At 42.5% G+C, this 8,266-nt stretch overlaps 1 pseudogene; it reads left to right on the forward strand.

Moving 5' to 3' along the window:
• Positions 1–288: 288 nt before the first annotated feature.
• On the forward strand, positions 289–5,465 carry LOC136386399 (ATP-binding cassette sub-family F member 2-like; annotated as a pseudogene).
• The last annotated feature ends 2,801 nt before the right edge of the window (positions 5,466–8,266 follow it).

The following is an 8,266-nucleotide window of genomic DNA, read 5'->3' on the forward strand; positions in this document are numbered from 1 at the left end:
TGGATTACAAAGGAAAAAAAAACCACAATAAAAATTATGTATATCCTTATAATGATAAAATAAGAAATCTTAAATTAAAGAATCAGGAGACCAAAGAAAGAAAGTAGAGGCAGGAGGCAGAACAAGTTTACTGATTGTCTTATCTCATTGTCAATACCTGGGAGTGGATATCATTTACAAAGAAACTGGAAAGCAGGGAGGGCCCAAGGAGCAGCTGCTGGGAACGAGGCTGAGGCGCAAGGCCCAGATTCCTAAAGGTGCAGTAATGTGCCCATGTGGTACATCATCATGCGCTCTGACCTGGCCAAGAAAGAGGCAGCCAAAGCAAAGGAAGCTGGTAGAACACTGCACTAGCTTAGAACGGGACTTGAAGAAAACAGAGATGCTGTCACAGCACGATAGGTGGCAGAGGTGAAAAATTATGTCAATGGCCAAGAGACCACAGAAGTGATTTTGCTGACCAGGGATTTAAAGCAGTGTTTTTCAAGCACTGGTCCACAAAATACTTAACCACCCCAAAGTTGTATGAAGATTATATAAACCGGTGGTTGAAAATCCCTAATTTAGTTGATCTGATAAATGAATCAGTAATAATGTGTCTCTCATTCAGTGCTTCATTCACAGCCTTTAAATTCAGGACGATGCCTTACTCCAACAGAGCAATGCTACTGCCAGGAACTTGTGCAGCATGGCTAGCTGGTAGGGGGAATATTTGGAGAAAGGTGACTACCCCACCACCAATTGCATTATCTATTACCACGAAGATGTTTTTGTTTTAAATTAAAAAGTAAATGCATTTAATAATGGTCAGTTTTGTCATCTGTGAGCTTAGGAATGCACATTGTCCCTGCACTGCATGCAGAGGGCACAGTCGCACAGTGAGGAGCTCTGCTCATCGTCCTCGTCAGGGTGCTCATCAGGGTGCTCATCAGGGTGCTTGACAGGGAGCTCGACAGGGCATTTATTAGGCTGCTCAACAGGGAGCTCGACAGAGCTCTTGGGTGGAACCATTACTGGAGCGGCAGGAATGGGACTACACATGGGGTAAAAAACCATCACCAAACTACTGGGTGGGTGATCAGGGGCGCTGCTGGGCCCCTCCCCTGTGCGATCAGTCTCAGCAGTGCGGACAGGAACAAGCAGGTTATTCCTGGATGTGCCCTCCCCAGTTGGGCCACCCGGCTCAGTTGGGCCATGGACTCCCACGGCATGGCTAGGGGACCCCAGACCTGAGAACTGGAATGGCAGCCAGGCGCCCCTGGGTCCCTGAGCATCTGGGGTGCTCTCCTGGTCCTTTTGGTTGTCTGCATTGGTGGTATCCACATAGGGAATTTGTGGAGCTGCTGGCTCCCCTCTCTTTGCAGGAGTTGTGCTGGTTCCTGCTGAACCAGGACTCTTCCGGCGTCTTTTACTCTTCATGGTGTCGATCAGCCAAGGCTTGTCTCTTTGAAAGTTGGAGTTGTGATACACCTGAAACAAAATTAACCATTTCAATCATTCTGAGAAAATATATCTATTTGACATTACTTGACCTTTCAGAGTCTGTAGCCATCCATACAGGTTAGCTCTAAGGGGTTTTAGTTTCATATGAAATCTATACTTCCTGTCTTTCCATAAATACTGCCCCGTGTGAAATACCCCCAGTACCGTACCCCCTGAAATGATACCCTTTCAGTATATCATTCTCCTTCATCTCTGAGTGGCAGAGAAGGTGGGAAACGGAAGGACCTGCTACTTTACCAGCATTCTGTCGTTCTCTGGCGAGTAAAGTGAAAGGTCATATGGGCATACTTTCTTAAATCCATAGCGGTTCATCTGGCGGATGAAGCTTTTCAGGCTGTCTGACTCAAAGATTTTCTGTGCACCCCTCCGACAAAGAACCTGCATCTTGAAAAGATCTTCGTCAATGATCACTGTTTGTCCATTGTTACTCCAGTGCACGGACGTGAAGGCATCATCCTCCACTATCCTCCAAAGCTTTCTTGGGAACAGGAGTCTGCGAATACCTTTGTTTCTTTGCACATTGCTGGAGCCTTGGCTTAGGTCCTGTGGTTGTGGATTGTCTCTGGGGCTTGGACCTCGGCTCCCAGTTTGGTCCTCACATCTCCCTAAAGTCTGCCATGGGTACACAGTTGGATCCAAGTATTTCACAGATGGGAGCCCTCTTGTTGTTGGCTCTTCATGCCCTGACGAGACCAGCTCATCAGTACTCTGACTAGCCATTGCTAGGTCAGAAATTCCCTCAGTGACAGCAGGGATGCCCAATATATACTGTCCTCAAAATTCTAGAATCCTGGTGTGTGTGTGTGGGGGGGGCAACCAGCTGCTTAAGTCACTGTCATGTGATGTCACAAAGGTGGCCCACCGTTGGGCCCTGGTCACGTTTGGGGGAGTGGATGTTGCAGGGCCCCCAGCTTCTCTCTTTTTGGAAATTATGGGAGAATAAGGTTCAGGTTACCAGAAAGGGCTCCCCTCTGCTGAGGCAGCCTGTCTTGTGCCTCCGGAAGAGCAGCATGTGCGTGGCTGCCCAGTCTTCCTGGTCTAGAATCTTCTATTTTCCCATCAAGGTCATTCCACAACTTGACCTGTCTGCTGTGGTCTCATAATCCAGCTTTATTATCTTTAGTTTCAGATGGGCATCCTCTGGTCATGGCCTCCCCGTGGTAAAGGTCAGGGATCAGCCACCTTGGCCCAGGGCCAGACCCAGCCTACCCTATGCCTTTGTAAAGAAGCTGTATTGGCACACAGCGCTGCCCACTATTTATGTATTGTCTGTGGCTGTTCTACACTGAAATAGCAGTGCTGAGTCGCTGAGACAGAGTCCAGGTGACCCACAGGCTAAAAATATTTGCTGTCTGGCCCTTTACAAGGAGAGCTTGTGGACCTTTAAAATAGATCATGCAGACAAGGGTGGCGAACAGAAATTCTACTGGGAGGTCATAGAAGACAGGACAGTTTCTTGTTTTTTAACTATCAGATGTAGTCTTTCCTTAAGAGGGTATAGCTTTTGAGAAGTTAGGAATTTGGAGTTTCATTGGCAGAGATGTGGTATCATATTGGCTGTTAATTTCCCTTTCTTCCCAGGTGAGGTTCCCTTCTGTATTCGTTGTTCCTGAGGCAGACACAGTGCATTCCTGTTGCAATGCCAGGTTGGATGGCTGCAGGGGAGGAGCCCAGTGTCAGGGCATGAAAGCCCCGTTGTGCTCAGCCGGGAATCCTGACCTCACCCATACATCCCTGGAGAGAAAAGACACACAGTGCCTGTATTATATTAGGAACACAGTAGATGCTTCATATTACAGATTTCCCCCCACTCTACCCATAATGTGATCACCCAGAACCTCATCAGTATTTTGTCAAAATGAGGCTAGGATTTCTTGGTTTTGATTATCAGTAGAAATCCCTCTTCAGTCTGTTTCTTAGGCTCCCCATCCTTCAATCTTTAATGTGAGCATCACCGAGGGTCTACCCTTGGTCATGAATGTTTATCCTTTCCTGAGCTGTGATTTTATTCTTCAGTTCTGGTTTCAAGTAACTGTGTGTTGGATGCTTCTAACTAGATTTCCCACATCTGTCTCAAGTTCAGCATATTTAAAATGGAATCATTACATCTTTTCCCAACTTCCTCCCATATTCTGTTTTGGTTAATGACATAAGTTGGTATCTTCTTCTTCCTCACCCTTCACATCTGTTCCATTCCTAGTGTATGCTGACTCTGCCTGGAACATCCTCCCTGTGGCTGCCCTAGTGTTGGTATTTGCTGTCTCTCCCTTGCACTGCTGCAGTAATCTTTTCAGTCACTTGATTTCAGGCTTTGCACCCTAGAGAACTTAGAGATGAAGAAAACTGCAACTTGAGCAGGTATTGTCATCTTTGTATCTCAGCCCAGTTGTACAGTTGTCCACATTTTCAAACTCTTCCTTACCTTTCATGGTCAAGAGCTGCTCAGTGATATCAAACTGGAATTAAACTCACATGGTTGTTATGGCCTCTTTGGCTTAAATGGAATTGGAAGGTCCATTCTGATCTCTGCTACTGGAAATGTGAATTGCCCTTTCCTGAGCACACATTAACATCTATTATCTAATTTAGGAGATACCCCTTAGTCACAAGACACCTGTGCACTGTGTGATGGAAATCGACATATCAGGGGCCATGCTGGAGAGGAAGGGTGAGCATCTGGATCACAAAGATGCAGAGTGTGAGAAGTTCACAGATCTCTATGAGTGTCTAGAGAAGCTGGATGCTGACAAGGTGGAAATAAGGGTTAAAAATATTGTTCATACTGCGTTTCCCACCTGCCATGCACCACAAGAAACTAAAAAAATCTTCCATGGGGGCTGGAGAATGAGGCGTGCCCTTAGCAGAGTCTTCTTCATTTGGCCCTTCAGGCTGTTTTTGGACAAACCCACAAATCTCCTGGATCTTGATGCTTGTGTGTGGTTGGAAGACAAGTTAAAAACTTTTAAGCACACCCTGGTCCTTGTCTCCCATTCCCAGGACTATCTGGTGTCTGCACCAACATCATTCACATGTACAACAATAATCTAAAGTATTATATGGGAAATTATGATGAGTACTGAAGACATGGCTGGAGCTAAAGGAGAACCAGAGGAAGAGATTTCACTGGGAGCAACATCAAGTTGCTCATATGAAGAACAATATTGCTAGGTTCGGTCAAGGCGGTGCTAAACTGACCCAGCAAACCCAGAGCAGAAGAAGATGCTGCAGAAAATGCAAACATCAAGACTGACAGAGAGGGTTGTGAGTGACAAGACATTGTCATTTTAGTTCCCACCTCCTGTCATTATGATGCATAAATACAGCTTCAAGTACAGAAAATATGAGCTTTGCATCTACAACAATCTAGAATTTGGTATTGATCTTGACACACAAGTGGTTCTGGTAGAGCCCAATGGAGCAAGGAAATCATCTCTTCTGAAGCTACTAATTGGAGAGGTACTACCCACAGACAGGATGATCTGAAAATATTTTCAAGATCATCAGCATTTACAAGAGCCTCCTGACTTAAACCTCTCCCCTTTGGAGTACCTGATGAAGTGCTACCCAGAGATCAAGGAAAAGGGAAAAATGACAAAGATCATTGGGCAATATGGTCTCACTGGGAAATGGCTGATGAGCCAGATCTGGAACCTGTCTGATGGGCAAAAGTGCCAAGTGTGCTCCTCTTGGGCCAGCCCACCAATCGCCTGCATATTGAAACCATTGACGCCATAGTAGATGCCATCAATGAGTTCGAGGATGATATTATGCTAGTTAGCCATAATTTCAGTCTCAGTCAGCAGGCAGTGAAAGAAATCTGGGTCAGTGAGAAACAAAAAATCACCAAGTAGCCTGGAGAATTTCTGGCCTACACAGAGCATCTCAAGTCCAAGCTGGTGGTCTAGCAGTCTCAGCTTACCAGGAGGACCCACAATGTGTGGGCTTTTGCCCTGGATGGGTAGAGCAGAGCCACTGGGGAAGTACTTCTACACTGTTGTAGTACAGCTCACCAGCCCTGCTGAGCCTCCACCTGCCTTTGCTGTACTCTGTGATTCTACCTATAGCTGGAGAGTGCCTGTCCTTCCAATTATTTTTGGCTGGGCTCAGCTGGCTGTACCCACCAGCCCATTGCTTGTTCCTGACCCTGAATGATGCAGCCAAAGGCACTTGAGAATGAACAGAAGGGCCCACACCATGGTTGGCTCATGAAGGAGTTTAGGATCCTGGTTTACTGGGTTTTGGTGATATTTTAAGAATACCCCTTAGCCCACCAACCCCATTCCTTTTTGCTTCTGGTTTTGAGCTCTAGATCAAGACCTTAGTTTAATCAGTTTTTAAATAATTATTTAAAAGTATAATTTTTAGACCCAGTAACATCTACAAAGGGTCAAATAAAGAAAGAAGAAGCAAAAATAATAATAATAGAAATTGGAAAGGAAGTAATAAAATGAACTAGTACACCAAAGAGTAAGGGGTGAATCATAGGAGTGGCCCATGTATTTCTCTGCAGGAAGAAGTACTGTATCATCAATAGAGATTAGAATTTCTGCCACATGGTAATAATAAAAAGCAGATGTATTGTCGGTTTTGTTAATGTTTTTAAATTCCTTATAGATAATATACTCCCTTAATGCTTTACCTAGGATAGATCACTCTCACTGTTCCCCTTGATATACTACTAAGAGTCAAATAAACCAATCAAACAATACATAAGAAAATGCTAAAAAAAATATATTACCGACTAAAATGTATTGGTGAGAGGATGAAGAGGAAAAGGAGATATACTGATTTTATTATTCCTTCCAGTATGAAATTAACAGATATAGCTTGAAAGAATAGAAGACTGAAGTATTACATAAAGTTATTTTAAGTATAACTAATTTTACTTGTACAAAAATGTAAACTTTTTAAAGTATCAAATGATCTATAAATAAAAAAATAAAGCAAAGCAAGCCAACACATTGTTCAACATTTTATTTAAAAAAACAAGAAAGATATAAAATACTATATTATTTATATATCACTAAATATATATATATATTTAGTATATATATTTATTGAGACTAAATATATATTTATATATCACTAAATATATATATATCATAATATATGTTATATCACTAAATGTAAATTGGCTACATTTAAAAATTAATTTCTGATTTTTCCCAAAAGATAAATCAACTCAATTTTTATACAAAAAATATACATAAAACAAAATGATTGAGGTAGACTGAGGTAAGCTTGTATTGTTACAGACTTTCCTATTAGGACTTTTGCTGGGTCCCATAGATGTGAGGTCAGTGTGTTTGTTTGTTTTTTTATTGATTTTAATTTATTGTGTTTACATAGATTCTAATGTTGCCCCGAATGCATCCCCCCTCCCCAATATTCCCCTCAACATCTCCCTTCACCCCGCTCCCCATAGCTCCCTCCCCCCTTTCCCTCAGCTTTATCCTATCCTATCATCCCCTTTTTCTCTGTTCTCTTTTCCGCTGGTCCCTTTGATCTCTCCTCTGTCTCAATTTCATTCCTCAGTTCACAAGGTCAATGTGTTTTTATTTTCATTTGCCTCAAGGTATCTTTTAATCTCCTCTTTAATCGCATTATGAACACATTCATTATTTAGTAACATATTATTTAGGCTCTACATTTGTGTTTTTTAGTTTTCTGTAATTGATTTCTAGTTTCATACCATTGTGGTTGAAGAAGATCCTGGATATCAGTCTTCTTAAAATTTTTGAGACTTGTTTTGTAGCCTAACATATGTTCTATCCTGAAAACTGTTACATGTACACCTGAAAATAATGTCTATTCTTATGTTTGAGGGTGAAATGCTCTGAAGATTTCAATTAAAACCATCAGATCTAATGTTCCATTTAAGACAGCTGTTTCTTTGTTGATTTTCTGTCTGGAGGATCTAATGTCAATGAGGTGCTAACATCCCCTACTATGACTATTATTACTCTTGATCTCTCCCTTTATGTAAATAAATGTTTACAAGGGTTACATCCTCTTATTAATTTAATACTTTTATTATTATGAAATATCCTTCTTTGTATCTTATTATAGCCTTTGTTTTAAGTCTATTTTGTCTGATATAAGTGTCACTTCCCCAGGTCTTATTTTTTGTTTGTTTCCATTTGCAAAAAAAAAAATAACGTTTTTCATCTCTTTACTTTCAATTTGGATGTGTCGATCTGAAGACAGAATATATATATGGATGGGTTTTGTTTTCTTACCAATTCACCTATGCTATGTAAAAAGGGAATTTTAGTATTATGCAGAAAATATAGCTGGGCTAAGAGGAGAATAACTTAAAAATTATAGAACCGAAATCAAGCTCTTCTTCACTCTTTTCTTTCTTCTTTTTCCTAACATCAATTGAGTACCAACTAATGTGTCAGACACTATTTAACAATTTGCAAATCAGCAGTAAATGAAACAGATAAAAATCATGACTTTCATGAATCTGCATTCCAGTGGGGAGAGACTTCTGGTGAAGATATAAGCAGAGCCCTGGCCGGTTGGCTCAGTGGTAGAGCGTCGGCCTGGCGTGCAGAAGTCCCGGGTTCGATTCCCGGCCAGGGCACACAGGAGAGGCGCCCATCTGCTTCTCCACCCCTCCCCCTCTCCTTCTTCTCTGTCTCTCTCTTCCCCTCCCACAGCCGAGGCTCCATTGGAGCAAAGATGGCCCGGGCGCTGGGGATGGCTCTTTGGCCTCTGCCCCAGGCGCTAGAGTGGCTCTGGTCACGACAGAGCGACG

Source organism: Saccopteryx leptura, chromosome X (assembly GCF_036850995.1).
Source record: "Saccopteryx leptura isolate mSacLep1 chromosome X, mSacLep1_pri_phased_curated, whole genome shotgun sequence".
Taxonomy (NCBI): domain Eukaryota; kingdom Metazoa; phylum Chordata; class Mammalia; order Chiroptera; family Emballonuridae; genus Saccopteryx; species Saccopteryx leptura.